This window comes from Bufo bufo, chromosome 1, assembly GCF_905171765.1.
Source record: "Bufo bufo chromosome 1, aBufBuf1.1, whole genome shotgun sequence".
Lineage (NCBI taxonomy): Eukaryota > Metazoa > Chordata > Amphibia > Anura > Bufonidae > Bufo > Bufo bufo.
Genome location: NC_053389.1, coordinates 120,781,155 through 120,797,251, shown reverse-complemented (window position 1 = coordinate 120,797,251; position 16,097 = coordinate 120,781,155). Strand labels below are relative to the sequence as shown.

Here is a 16,097-nt window from a genome sequence, read left to right as displayed (position 1 = left end):
ACATCAAAACTGATGTAAAGTAGAACTGGCTTAGTTGCCCATAACAACCAATCAGATTCCACCTTTCATTTTTCACAGCTCCTTTGGAAAATGAAAGGTGGAATCTGATTGGTTGCTAAGCCAGTTTAATTCCATTACACCAGTTTTGCGAAATCTCCCTCAAAAAGAGTGATGCATAGCTACACCCACATTATTACATGACTAGGCAGACGTGTCATTCAGAAGCCTGGGAAAGCTGGGTGGATGATAATGTCTCTATGAAGAATATTAGTGCCAGGACTACCAGCTTACATAATGCTGCCAGCAGATGTGCCCTCAGTCATAACCCACTTGCCATTTCTGGAAAACGAGTGCATTCTGTCCACTTTCTCCACACAGCACTGGTTTCCCGTTTAACACAGTAAATAGACATAGCCCCTTTAAGATGAGCCCCAGCTGGTGCTGAAGCTGAGCATGCTGGGAGCACTATTCAGTCTGCAGGCCTGTGTGCTGAGGAGAACAGAGGCAGCTCTCCTCAATGGAAGCCTCCTGCAAGCTGCTGGGGACCGAGCCCGGGACAGGTAGGTGCCCCCAGTCCTGCTCCTCTCCCTCCCAGGTGCACAGGAAGGGGGGTCTCTCCCCTCCCCCTCCACAGGGACCCCAGGAAGTTGTCCACCATAGACAGCAGGGATTAGGGGGCTGTGCAGTGCAGTCACCTCCCTCCCCAGATGCTGTGGACATGACTTTTATTGTAGTTCCTGCTCTGTGTCCTGCAGGGCACCCATAGGTGACAATGTGGGCGAGTTGGGGCTTTGTTCAGGCTTAGGGCTTTCCAACACTTCGCAGACAGGTCTTTGCAGACAATTTATTTTTTCTCATCCCCCCCCCCCCCAAAAAAAAAGACAAAAAAAAACTCTTTGTGCGAAATATTTCTGCAGTATTATTACTGTATTTCTGTTTGATGTGTGGAGGAAACCCAGGACATGCTGCACTGTATTTATTTCTGTATCTAGTGCTGCTTTTTAGCAGGTCGCTGTTCATACTGTACGGCCTTTATTAGAACCTTAAAAATTCTGAGGAGCCCTGTCAGTAGACCGGCAGCCCTGTGAAAGACGCACCTTTTTTTTTTTTTTTTAAATAAAAGACATTCTTGGCTTTGGATAGTGTTAGCACTTGCCGTCTATAATATTTGCTGTATATAATATTTATTTTGCTTGTTGAATATTTTTATTCAGCAGAAGGAAATTTGAGCATTGTTCTTTTGTTTCAGTATATTACATTTAATTTAAAAAAATCATAAAAAATAAAAGTGAAATAAAAAAAGGATAGCCTTTATTTTTTGTCTTTCTATAGAATTTCTAAAAAATTTTTTTAAATAAAATTTATTATATATTATAATATTTTTATTTTATTTTTTTAGAATAAAATGTGGCAGTGTATGCTTTTATTTAAACACTTGCCGAATACTTGTCAAATAAAATAACATCAAATTCCGGCATCTAATTGACGTAGCGTTACAGAGGGCACGGGAAAACAATTTATTAATTGATTACGCATGAATTTCCGGTTTCTGTCATTACATTTTCAGTCCCATAGCGGACCATTGTGTAAGCTGCGATATTCCATAGGTATAAACTGTAGTGATGGTGTTGGCGTTGTAAAGAAAACCGCGCGTCGTACGGTTATCTCTGCTGAATGGAAAATGTGCGAAATGTTCAGTTGTGTATTTAGTGTGGGCGTGAACTGTGAATGCATCTTTAAGTACTTTTCTCGTCCTGAAGCGCGGCAGCGGCAGGAGGTCCTTGAATGTCTGGGCTAGACAATGGGGCACAGCAGAATTTTAATAATTCTACTTGACAAAGGCCCCATGTCATATTCCTGTCTTCTGTCTCAGAATACAAATTCAGAGATACCTATTGCAGTAGGAACTCGTGACTAGCTTGCGGCGATTTTTATTTTATTTTATTTTTCTTAATAAAAACCCTGAGTGGTTTGTACAAATTTACAATGTAAGTAAAAATGGAAAAAAAAAAAAATGCATAAAATGTGTCCGTTTTGCGGCTGCTGTGACAGTCTCCCGGCTGTTGTGTTGAGTTTAGAGCCCAAGTCGTATTGTTTGCCGTCACGGCTGCTTCAGCAGATGCAGCAGGTATCTTACAGGAAGGAAGGAATGTGGTGAACTGTAGAGACTGTTATACCAAAGTCTGTTTTCTAACCACATTGTTACCAGGCGCATGTTTCATTGTCTGTTATTTTGATTGATATGGCTAAGAAGGTTCTCCAGGATAGAACAGTTGAAGACCTGTCCCCAGGATGGGTTATTCATATCAGATTGGTGGGGGTTCGACACCCTGCACGCCCATCCATCAGCTGTCCGGTGGTAGCTCCATTGTGTAGTGAATGGGAGCGGCACTGCAGTAACAAACCCCAACCAGTAGACAGTGGGCCGAGCTGTGTAGTTCTGGACCCCGTTTCCAGCGCTGCAGCTATTCATGGACACCTGATCAGCGGAGGTGCGGGATGTCTCCTTTAAGGGCTCGTGTGAATCCGCAAAACACGGATAGCGGCTGTGTGTGTGTGTGTTCCGCATTTTGCGGAACAGAACGTTCTGCCCTCTATAAAACGTCCTATTCCTTGTCTGTAAAATGGACAAGAATAGGACATATTCTATTATATCGGGGCAAGATGTGTTCTACTCTGTAGTCTTTTATTATTATTATTATTATTTTTTTTGCATTTCTTATGCCTTTATTTGTATGTTTCAAAATTGTGTTTTTTATTATGTTTACACTAAATGGGTTATCCTACGATTGAATAACACATCAACTTTTTAGTTATTTTAAAAATTCTCCAAGATCTGGTTGATACAGATACATACTTGTATAGCACCCCCTGGTGTTCATTGTATTCCCTCTCAAGACATCCGCCACACGTGTCCAGTGCCAGTGAGAGGAAGCCGCCTCTACCAAACAGATTCTTATTGGCTGGGGAATCTGTCCTCTGACTGTGTACAAGATGACCCAAGGGCAGAGACTGAGCCTATGTGACCACTGGACATATCAGGTGGACATGAGAGAGAAATGTAAGAGCGCCAGAAGTGAAGTTTCTAGACACAGTAATCTTTGTGTTGTTTCAATAATTCCAATACAAAATATTAATCCGATTAAGGCTACTTTCACACCAGCGTTTCTATTTTCCGGTTTTGAGATCCGTCATAGGGGCTCAATACCGGAAAAAAATGCTTCCGTTTTGTCCCCATTCATTGTCAATGGGGACAAAACGTAACTGAACAGAACGGAGTGCTCCAAAATGCATTCCGTTCTGTTCTCATACCGAAGAGCAAACCGCAGCATGCTGTGGTTTACTTTCCGTCCTGAGATGCAGAGAAAGACGTTCTCTGACACAATAGAAAACTGATCCGTCCCCCATTCACTTTCAATGGAGTTCATGACAGATCCGTCTTGGCCATGTTAAAGATAATACAACCGGATCCGTTCATAACAGATGCAGACGGTTGTATTATCAGCAACAGAAGCGTTTTTGCTGAACCCTGCCGCATCCGGCAAAAATGCTAGTGTGAAAGTAGCCTAATGGGTTTAAAGATGCATTCTTTCCAAAATCCTAAAATAATAACTTGGTAGTATACTAAGCTATAGGTTATATGTCTCCTTGGTCCTCTGTTAGCTGCTCTATATGTGGAGATATTCTCCACCAGGTACAGAGTCGCCACGATTATTTTTCTCATTTATCCATAAACCTGCATATGAAATCATGGACACAGACAAGTACAGCCGACAGCTCTGGGGCTTCCTATGACTGCCCTATTGTGGCTTTGTACAAAAGTGGAGCTGTAATACTGCATGAGCAATGTGCACAAGCTCTTAGATTTCCTCAGCCTTTTTTCACTTGGGATGGGTTGTTTTTTGGTTGGGATCCAAAGGAACGCCCTGTCGGAGGGCCTTCCAGGCACTGCCTGTTTTAGTCTCCACAGAGATGCACATTGGTATCTATTTGTCAAAAGATAAACCATACAAACCTAAAAAATGAGGCTGTCCCTAGCGATCAACAGATCACCATGAGTTCTGGTTTATACACTCCCCAATGATCCCATTACTAAGAGGGGAAGCTGCATCTCTAAGAGCCCCTTTCTATGACATCTGTAGGTCACTGGGGCATATGAAAATGGAGTTTCCTCATGAAACATCCCTTTTAACCTTTGGTGAGTTCATTAACACCCTTTTTTGTAAGCACACTAAAATGAGATTGGGGCTTAAAGAACATGGATTCTGACTCAAAAGCCATTCTGAGCCTACCCTAACATGATAGGATCTGTACGTAGAGTAGAAGAATGAGGAGAAAAAAGTATTCCACCAAAATTACACCTGACAGTTCTCCTTAGCCAAAGAGCTGCCCCTCATCATGTCACCTACTCACCTCTAATGATTGATGTGATTTTGGGCTGAGAATAGTTCATCTATTGTCATCAAAGATCTTAACATCTATGAATACATTGACCAAGATCTGCTTATCCTAAAGATGGAGTAGGCTTAGACCTTCTGTCTAGACCACCAGATATGTCACAGGTGCTCAGGCTGGATGATGAATCTGGTGCAGGGACGGACACTTTTCTCTGACTCTATACCGACTATTGGTTAGCTTACTTTGAGAGAGATTGTTTTGGCAGAATTGTGATGCAATTTTGGAACCAAATAGTGAATCTTAAGCCCTGTCTCCTTTCCCATGAATCCCCAGCTGCTTTGGGGGCAGACCTGTAAAGGAAGCTTACTTAGCTGCTTCTTTACTTTACTTCTGTACTTTAAAAGGGATATCCCGCAATTAACCTGTAACTAAACCTTTATATAAAAAAAACCCCCAAAGGGACAGAAGTGCTGCTCTGAGTGCTCGTGGCTTTTGGCTCCGCATGGCTTCTCAGATGCGGAGTGCAAATCACATAGACTTTCTGTTATATCTGGCAAAACCTAAGAATCTTTCTCTTGAATTCATGTGTCTACATTTTGGTGTTACATACCTGTTATTGTGTCCCCCTTTTTTTTTTAGTTTTTTTTTTTTATTATTCTCTCTCGCTTCTAGTGTTCCTTTACTGGATGGGCCATTTACCAATGAGCAAAATCTTTTTATTTTTTTTATTTAAAGGGGTTTTCCAGGCTGTTAATATTGATGACCTATCCTCTATAAGTGAAAAATGCCATAAAAAACTGTGGGAAACACATTGTTTGAGAGGAGATTAAAGGGGTTTTCCAGTCTTTTAATATTAATGGCCTATCCGGAGTGTCGGACCCCCACCGATCAGCTGTATGAAGAGAAGGCATGCACCGTCTCCCGTCTCTCTTCCTGCTCGCTGCTGCTATGTCTATGGCAAGCAGGAATGAGAGACAGGAGACGGAACGTGCGCTGTATGAAGAGAAGGCATGCACCGTCTCCCGTCTCTCTTCCTGCTCGCTGCTGCTATGTCTATGGCAAGCAGGAATGAGAGACAGGAGACGGAACGTGCGCTGTATGAAGAGAAGGCATGCACCGTCTCCCGTCTCTCTTCCTGCTCGCTCCTGCTATGTCTATGGCAAGCAGGAATGAGAGACAGGAGACGGAACGTGCGCTGTATGAAGAGAAGGCATGCACCGTCTCCCGTCTCTCTTCCTGCTCGCTGCTGCTATGTCTATGGCAAGCAGGAATGAGAGACAGGAGACGGAACGTGCGCTGTATGAAGAGAAGGCATGCACCGTCTCCCGTCTCTCTTCCTGCTCGCTCCTGCTATGTCTATGGCAAGCAGGAATGAGAGACAGGAGACGGAACGTGCGCTGTATGAAGAGAAGGCATTTCTCTTAATACAGTTGATCCGATCTGACATTGATGACTTAGGCCTCATGCACACGGCCGTTGTTTTGGTCCGCCGTAATGGCGGCTCGGATACGGACCCAGTCACTTCAATGGGGCCGCAAAAAATGCGGACAGCACTCAGTGTGCTGTCCGCATCCGTTACTCCGTTCCGTGGCCCCACAAAAAAAATATAACATGTCCTATTCTTGTCCGCTCTTTGCGGACAAGAATAGGCATTATATTGAAGGCTGTCCGTGCCGTTCCGTAAATTGCGGAACGCGCACGGACGCCATCCGTGTTTTGCGGATTGGCGATTTGCGGACCGCAAAACATACCACGGTCGTGCGACTTTTTTATGCCGCAATTGTGGCGTAAAAGCATTGATAAATGTCTCCCAATGTGTTTTCCCAGTGTTGTGTTTTTTTTTTTTTTTTTAATGCCATTTTTCCCCTATAGAGAAGGAAATGTTGAAACGCCAAGAGCTCCCACATGCAAAAAACGCCACCTAATTAGCAAAAAATAAAAATAATACTTGTGTGTCCTGCGTGTCATATTTCCTTTAGACCGTCAGCTGACATCTGGAGCTAACATTCATACCGCAGAAAAAGCTAGCAAAAACCTATGTGTGAACTCACTCTAAGGCTGGGTTCAGACCTGAGCGTATTTGATATGCGCGTGTAACGCGCGTTTTTGTTGCGCGTTTTTATGCGCGTTTTTTGCAATAGTAAACGCGCATTTGACGCGCGTTTGTGTGATTAATTGCAGTGTCCTATGGCCACAAACGCGCGTCAAAACGCCCCAAAGAAGCTCAAGAACTTGTTTGAGCGTAGGGCGTTTTTCAGCGCGTTCAAACGCGCTGTAAAACGCTCAAGTGAGAACCAGGGCCATAGGGAAGCATTGGTTTTCATGTGTTGAGCGTTTTACAGCGCGTTTGAACGCGCAGTAAAACGCTCAAGTGTGAACCCAGCCTAAGGCCTCTTTCACACGGGCGTTGCGGAAAAAGGTGCGGGTGCGTTGCGGGAACACCCGTGATTTTTCCGCGCGAGTGTAAAACATTGTAATGCGTTTTGCACTCGCGTGAGAAAAATCACGCATGTTTGGTACCCAAACCCGAACTTCTTCACAGAAGTTCGGGTTTGGGATCGGTGTTGTGTATATTTTATTATTTTCCCTTATACCATGGTTATAAGGGAAAATAATAGCATTCTGAATACAGAATGCATAGTAGGTGATCAATTGAGGGTTAAAAAAAAATTAACTCGCCTTCTCCTCTTGTTCGCGTAGCTCCCGGTCTATTCTTTACTTCTCAAAAGATGAACTATCGGCTAGGACCTGTGGTGACGTCAGATCACATGCTCCAATCACATGGAACCATGCAACCATGCGTGAAAATCGCACCGCATCCGCACTTGCTTGCGGATGCTTGCGATTTTCACGCAACCCCATTCACTTCTATGGGGCCTGCGTTGCGTGGAAAACGCACAAAGAGGAGCATGCTGCGATTTTCACGCAACGCACAAGTGATGCGTGAAAATCACCGCTCGTGTGCACAGCCCCATAGAAATGAATGGGTCAGTATTCGGTGCGGGTGCAATGCGTTCACCTCCCGCATCGCATCCGCGCGGAATACTCACTCGTGTGAAAGGGGCCTAAGGGTCCATTCACACAACCATATCTGTGTTTTGCGGCCAGGTGCGTTCAGCATTTTGTGAATTGGAATGTCCTTCCCTATGATAGAAATGCCTATTATTGTCTGCAAAAATGGACAAAAATAGGGCATGTATCTTTTTAACGGAGATCGGGGAACAGACTTAGGCCTCATGCACACGAGCGTATTTTGTTTCCATGTCTGTTCAGTTTTTTGTTTTTTTATCAGCCCGTGAGGAACTATTCACTTCAGCGGGGCCGCAGAAAATGGAAATTTACTCCATGTGCATGTCCGTTCAGCAAAAAAATAGAACACGTCCTATTGTCCACATTACTGACCAGGATAGGACTGTTCTATTATGGGCCAGCTGCAAAATACGGAATGCACACAGACAGAATCCATATTTTTTGCGGATCTGCAAAAGTCATGCTTGAAGTCCAGGGGGCAGCGGCCTCCTTGCTTCAAGTCACGGTAACCACGCCCCCTTCCCTGCCCCTTCGCTGTGACTGACAGCCGGCTGTTCGGCAAAGGCAGCCGAACTCTCTGCATAAGCGCTGTCAGTCACAGCGAAGGGGCAGGGAAGGGGGCGTGGTTACAGTGACTTGAAGCAAGGAGGCCGCTGCCCCTTTGACTTCGAGCATGACTAGAGAAGCTCGCCGGCAGGGGATAAAAGAACGTTTTCTGAGCTTTTGCTTTATCTGCCTTCAGAAATAAAATGATTGTCGGAAACACGCTGCTGGCTACTTTCAGGTACTGCTGGCGGCTTGGGATGGTTTTCGGAGGTGACAGGTTCCATTTAAGCGGAAGGGCTCTTTCACATGAGTGATTTTTATTTTTTTGGTACGGATGCAATGTGTTGTGAACACAAAGCATCCAGACTGAATCCTGACCCATTCATTTATATGGATCTGTGTACATGAGCATCAGTTTTTACGCATTCAGGAAAAATTGCATCATGTTCTATATTCTGCGTTTTTCAAGCAGCTCTGGCCCCATAAAAGTGAATAGGGCTTGTGTGAAAAAACAGAAGGCATCCAGGTGCAATGGGTTTTTCATGGGTGGTTTCTAGGAGATATAGATTGTTAGTCTTCAGTTTTCCTTCACGCGCATGAAAAACGCATACAATCTGGATGGGAAAAATACAAACACTGAAGATAAAACTGATTGAACTTGCGTGCAAAACCATCATAAACAGGGTGGATTTGATTTAAATCAAACTGATTTAAATCACGATTTAAATCACTAGTCAGTAAGGCTTGATTTAAATCATAGTTTTCTACATAAAGACTAATTCTTGCTGGTATAACTTATAATATGCAAGTAGATGAAGATTTTTAGAATAACTTTTCATATTAGTTTGATTAGGTTGATTCTGCATTCATAGGTTTGTAGAAGTTAGGATTAAGGTCTTTTTCTCAACTCTGTTCATGTTATAACATTTTTGCTGTGAAGAAGAGGCATGTGATCTCTGCTGAGTCAAATTCAGTTTTGAGAACTGCAAAAGTAAACCAAGCATCTGTGATAATATCTTGTAGGCAGAGAAACTGCCCAATAATCTTACAAAAACCTCTGGAAGAGCATGACATTGGATTAATGGATTAATGGAATTTATTTACCAAAAAAATGAAACATATACAGCCTTATTCTACATAATTAAAAAAGCTAATCTTTATTTCATGATGGAATAACCTTTGGATGGTAATATATTTTCCTCAAAAAGCATTTTATATAAAAAAAAACATTTTTTTTTTTTAAATCATAGATTTTTATCCACCCTGCGAGTCCCACAATCCATATCGCCCACGTGAAAGAGTCCTAAGGATTGCTGTTTGCTTTGAGTCGTCTTTGTGTTGTACCCGACCTGTCACCTCCTGACATGTCTCTTTTAGTAATAAATCATTATGATGCTGTGAGTACCGGTCAGAGCATTGTTCCGTCTGGGAAATGTGGACTGAACGCGCTCATGTGAACTGACCATAAGGTAGCTTTAAAAATCTGTCGGGACACTTCTCTGAGCTGCTTGTAAAATGTTCTTGGTTGTAACTGGTAATTGTAGCATTTACATCTCTGTCATCTGAATCGCACAGCGATGCAAATAAATCATATTTCCCAGGATGCAAATGATTTTCTGTGGTGAAGGTCATTTGATCAGTCGTTTTGATGAAAGCTCGTTAGATTTGGGAGGGGGGATTACAATCTTCCTGTCTGAGGCCAGCTGCATTATAAAGAAAAATTATTAAAGTAGAATGAAAAATGAAAGTAAAGCCTCATTCACATGTCAGTGTTTCACGGACGTGTGCTGTACGTGTTCTCCACGGACAGCACACATCCCCATTCATTTTAATGTGTGTATTCAGACATCAGTGATTTAGCACGGTCCGTTCGCCCATGTTTTTAGCACGGATGCATGCTCTATTTTGTCCGTGTTCATGGATCCATCACTTCCACTATAGTCTATGGGTCCGTGAAAACCATGGATGCCATCCATGTTGCATCCGTGTTTCACGGATTATTAAGAAGAGATGCTTTGAAAATTATTTTTCAGCTGTTCAGTGTCAGTGAAACACGGATGCAGCACAGACCGCAAAAAACTGACACATGGACCCAACACAGATCCTTCACGGACAGCTTCACGGATGCATCACTGACCACCTGCTCATGGATTTGAGCACGGACATGGACGTGTGAATGAGGCTTAAGTGAAATGTGTGGAGGATATATCTATAGATTTCTCAGAATGTCGTACATATTATGGGAATTTTAATTATTTTCAAAAATCGAATTTATAACAACTCAAAATAAATGTAAACAACATTGTAAGTGTAATATTTAACCCCGTCTTTGCTGCGCTTTACCTCTTACAGGATTTGTAAAGATTTTGCTTTGATTTCCTTTGAAGCTACTGTTGCTGTTTTTGTCTGAGCCGTCTCCATAGTCAATAATATCCTCCTGTGACTTGTGGGAGGGAGAGTGTGATGGAGCAGACGGTCTCTCTTGTGTTACTTGACATCTGCTTCAGGGAGCTGCCCATCAATGGGTAAACATAGTAAGGTGTGATTCCTGGTACTTTTCCAGGTTCTACTCATCTCTACAGTATACACGAACAAAGGATAAACTGAGACTAGACGGGTATAGTAGAAAAAATATACATATACTTTATTAAACAATACATAAAAAATCATTATTTAATTGGGTGATATATCACATCAGAATAAAAGGTGGACTACACCTGAGGGGACATAACATGATTGCATACAAAGAAGGGGGCAAGGAGGTCAACACTCAGCTATTCCTCAGCTAAGATTCACAAATAGCTAGAAAAAGTGCAAGTGCATATCTCAAAGCTTGTAACATATATATATATATATATACATACACTCACCTAAAGAATTATTAGGAACACCTGTTCTATTTCTCATTAATGCAAATATCTAGTCAACCAATCACATGGCAGTTGCTTCAATGCATTTAGGGGGGTGGTCCTGGTCAAGATAATCTCCTGAACTCCAAACTGAATGTCAGAATGGGAAAGAAAGGTGATTTAAGCAATTTTGAGCGTGGCATGGTTGTTGGTGCCAGACGGGCCGGTCTGAGTATTTCACAATCTGCTCAGTTACTGGGATTTTCACGCACAACCATTTCTAGGGTTTACAAAGAATGGTGTGAAAAGGGAAAAACATCCAATATGCGGCAGTCCTGTGGGCAAAAATGCCTTGTGGATGCTAGAGGTCAGAGGAGAATAGGCCGACTGATTCAAGCTGATAGAAGAGCAACGTTGACTGAAATAACCACTCGTTACAACTGAGGTATGCAGCAAAGCATTTGTGAAGCCACAACACGCACAACCTTGAGGCGGATGGGCTACAACAGCAGAAGACCCCACCGGGTACCACTCATCTCCAATACAAATAGGAAAAAGAGGCTACAATTTGCACAAGCTTACCAAAATTGGACTGTTGAAGACTGGAAAAATGTTGCCTGGTCCGATGAGTCTCGATTTCTGTTGAGACATTCAAATGGTAGAGTCCGAATTTGGCGTAAACAGAATGAGAACATGTATCCATCCTCTGATGGCTACTTCCAGCAGGATAATGCACCATGTCACAAAGCTCGAATCATTTCAAATTGGTTTCTTGAACATGACAATGAGTTCACTGTACTAAAATGGCCCCCACAGTCACCAGATCTCAACCCAATCGAGCATCTTTGGGATGTGGTGGAACGGGAGCTTCGTGCCCTGGATGTGCATCCCTCAAATCTCCATCAACTGCAAGATGCTATCCTATCAATATGGGCCAACATTTCTAAAGAATGCTATCAGCACCTTGTTGAATCAATGCCACGTAGAATTAAGGCAGTTCTGAAGGCAAAAGGGGGTCCAACACCGTATTAGTATGGTGTTCCTTATAATTCTTTAGGTTAGTGTATATATATATATATGAGATATGAGTAAAAATAGGGAATGGGGGCCAAATGAAGAGAAAGGAGGAAGATCTCAACTTACCACTCCATTCTAGTCTCAGTGGAGAGCTTATCATGCAGTTCTTCTCCATGCTGTTGGGGGTTGAAAGACATCATCACAGGTTCTAGCAGAAGTTCCTATCTAACCTGGGAACTACACCATTCTTTGTGTAGTTCCTTTACTAGATGTACAGGACCTGTGATGACATCATCACAGGTCCTTCAGCTTTCTCCACTGATGATAGGGATACTATACTGGAGCTGGACAGTAATGAGTGTAATTAGGGGGCAGGAACTTTGGTTCACTGCAGGCCCTTTTTCCCAACAGGCCCCATAGCAGTTGCATGGTCTGCCACTATTGGTGGTATAACACTGGCAGGGAGTGCATCAGAATGCTATTTACCCCAATAGATCTTTGGGTGAATGCAACAAGGAATTAAGTGATCCCATCTTCTAGCCCCCTAAAGGGGCTACAAGTTGTTAAATCAAAAGTAAAAAAAAATAAACACAGAAATATTAAGTTTATATCACCCCCCCCCTTTCTGAAATGTACATGTAAAAATAAATAAATAATAAAAAGATGGGTATCAGGTATTACCACGTTTAAAATGTCTGAACTATTAAAATATAATTTCCATGTGTGATGTGTGCCGTATCAGAATATGTATAGAATAACAAAAATCTGAATGATCAAAAAGCCATATGTACCACATAAATGGTACCAATAAAAACTATAGTTCTTTCCACAAAAATCAAGTCCTCCTACAGCTGTATGGATGGAAATTTTAAAAAGTTATGGCTGTCAGAAAATGGTGATGCAAAGAAATTTGGATTTTTTCAAAGGTTTTTATTATTTTTTAAGTAGTAAAACAAAATAAAAACTACACAAATCTGGTATCGCTGTAATCGTACCAAATTCTTTAGGTGAGTGTATATAGGACCTGTTTCACATACAGAAAAGTTCTCCACATATATCACAAATATTCACAATTTATGCTGATATATACACATGTATCTCCACTGCCAGTGCATCAAATTAGGACATACGTGTGTATAGCGCACAGACCCAGCCCCACATGGGAAAAGGGACTAGTGCCTTAAACTCGGCAAAAAAGTGCATGTTGTGCATGTTATCATCTATTATAAAGAATAGAAACAGAGTCCCATAAGGATGCATGAACGTGCATGTGCATGTGGCCTCAGGGGCAGATGGAAATAACTACTAGTGCCAAAGTGGAGCAATGCAAGGACACGCACATACAAATATATGCACCCTAGAAATCAATCAATTGAGTGACCATAAACTCAATTGATTGATTTCTAGGGTGCATATATTTGTATGTGCGTGTCCTTGCATTGCTCCACTTTGGCACTAGTAGTTATTTCCATCTGCCCCTGAGGCGACATGCACATGCACGTTCATGCATCCTTATGGGACTCTGTTTCTATTCTTTATAATAGATGATAACATGCACAACATGCACTTTTTTGCCGAGTTTAAGGCACTAGTCCCTTTTCCCATGTGGGGCTGGGTCTGTGCGCTATACACACGTATGTCTTAATTTGATGCACTGGCAGTGGAGATACATGTGTATATATCAGCATAAATTGTGAATATTTGTGATATATGTGGAGAACTTTTCTGTATATGTATATACATGTATATATGTATATACAGGTCCTTCTCAAAAAATTAGCATATTGTGATAAAGTTCATTATTTTCTGTAATGTACTGATAAACATTAGACTTTCATATATTTTAGATTCATTACACACAACTGAAGTAGTTCAAGCCTTTTCTTGTTTTAATATTGATGATTTTGGCATACAGCTCATGAAAACCCAAAATTCCTATCTAAAAAAATTAGCATATTTCATCCGACCAATAAAAGAAAAGTGTTTTTAATACAAAAAAAGTCAACCTTTAAATAATTAAGTTCAGTTATGCACTCAATACTTGGTCGGGAATCCTTTTGCAGAAATGACTGCTTCAATGCGGCGTGGCATGGAGGCAATCAGCCTGTGGCACTGCTGAGGTGTTATGGAGGCCCGGGATGCTTCGATAGCGGCCTTAAGCTCATCCAGAGTGTTGGGTCTTGCGTCTCTCAACTTTCTCTTCCCAATATCCCACAGATTCTCTATGGGGTTCAGGTCAGGAGAGTTGGCAGGCCAATTGAGCACAGTAATACCATGGTCAGTAAACCATTTACCAGTGGTTTTGGCACTGTGAGCAGGTGCCAGGTCGTGCTGAAAAATGAAATCTTCATCTCCATAAAGCTTTTCAGCAGATGGAAATATGAAGTGCTCCAAAATCTCCTGATAGCTAGCTGCATTGACCCTGCCCTTGATAAAACACAGTGGACCAACACCAGCAGCTGACATGGCACCCCAGACCATCACTGACTGTGGGTCCTTGACACTGGACTTCAGGCATTTTGGCATTTTCCTCTCCCCAGTCTTCCTCCAGACTCTGGCACCTTAATTTCCGAATGACATGCAAAATTTGCTTTCATCCGAAAAAAGTACTTTGGACCACTGAGCAACAGTCCAGTGCTACTTCTCTGTAGCCCAGGTCAGGCGCTTCTGCCGCTGTTTCTGGTTCAAAAGTGGCTTGACCTGGGGAATACGGCACCTGTAGCCCATTTCCTGCACACGCCTGTACACGGTGGCTCTGGATGTTTCTACTCCAGACTCGGTCCACTGCTTCCGCAGGTCCCCCAAGGTCTGGAATCGGTCCTTCTCCACAATCTTCCTCAGGGTCCGGTCACCTCTTCTCGTTGTGCAGCGTTTTCTGCCACACTTTTTCCTTCCCACAGATTTCCCACTGAGGTGCCTTAATACAGCACTCTGGGAACAGCCTATTCGTTCAGAAATTTCTTTCTGTGTCTTGTTTGAGGGTGTCAATGATGGCCTTCTGGACAGCAGTCAGGTCGGCAGTCTTACCCATGATTGCGGTTTTGAGTAATGAAGCAGGCTGGGAGTTTTTAAAAGCCTCAGGAATCGTTTGCAGGTGTTTAGAGTTAATTAGTTGATTCAGATGATTAGGTTAATAGCTCGTTTAGAGAACCTTTTCATGATATGCTAATTTTTTGAGATAGGAATTTTGGGTTTTCATGAGCTGTATGCCAAAATCATCAATATTAAAACAAGAAAAGGCTTGAACTACTTCAGTTGTGTGTAATGAATCTAAAATATATGAAAGTCTAATGTTTATCAGTACATTACAGAAAAAAATGAACTTTATCACAATATGCTAATTTTTTTAAAAGGACCTGTATATGTTACAAGCTTTGAGATATGCACTTGCACTTTTTCTAGCTATTTGTGAATCTTAGCTGAGGAATAGCTGAGTGTTGACCTCCTTGCCCCCTTCTTTGTATGTAATCATGTTATGTCCCCTCAGGTGTAGTCCACCTTTTTATCTGATGTGATATATCACCCAATTAAATAATGATTTTTTATGTATTGTTTAATAAAGAATATGTATATTTTTTCTACTATACCTGTCTAGTCTTAGTTTATCCTTTGTTCGTGTATGCTTATGTACACTGAGTGGGTATCTCACTATATAGGGCACTTCCCATCACATAGGATCACTAAATAGTGAACGCAAATCTATGTGTTTTCTGTGACTGTTGTTTTCTACTCATCTCCACAGTAATTGGTTCCTCTATCTCCCAATAAAGGAACACTAAAGTGAAAAGATGAAAAATGAGCACAAAAAATACCAGTATCAAGCAAAAAAAATAACAACTACTGAGAAATTTTTTGGGGACTTTTATATGTTTGAAAAGAAGGCATTATCTAGATGCTACATTTCAAGGAACAAATGGTTAGCAAATCCAGTTCACACTTGAGCTTCTGGGGACTAAAGGGGTCGTCCAGGGGGAAAATTCTTTAGAAACGTCTCAAAGTGTTCTAAAAAAATAAATAAAAATTAATACTCTACGCTTCCATTCTATCACTAACCAAGTCCCTGCTTGTCTCTACTTCCTCAGCACACAGGAAAGTCCTAGAGATTTCTGCTCAGTGAGCCACCTAAGCCAGTGATCGGCTGAGCAGGCATCTCTAGGCATTTCTTGTGTGGCAAGCCAAGACTAGGTGGTAGAGACCAGCGGGAACCTGGTAAGGATTGGTATGGAGGGTTGATGTGGGTGAGAATCCTTAGATTTA

At 42.1% G+C, this 16,097-nt stretch overlaps 1 protein-coding gene across 1 annotated transcript in view; it reads left to right on the top strand.

Annotated features, from left to right (window-relative positions):
• The first annotated feature begins 445 nt into the window (after positions 1 to 445).
• Positions 446 to 16,097, top strand: part of PRDM2 (PR/SET domain 2) — a 235,946-nt gene continuing 220,294 nt past the window's right edge. Inside the window, exon 1 of the mRNA XM_040428936.1 lies at positions 446 to 560. The gene's annotated coding sequence lies outside the window, so the exon portion shown is untranslated. The remainder of the gene's footprint in view (positions 561 to 16,097) is intronic.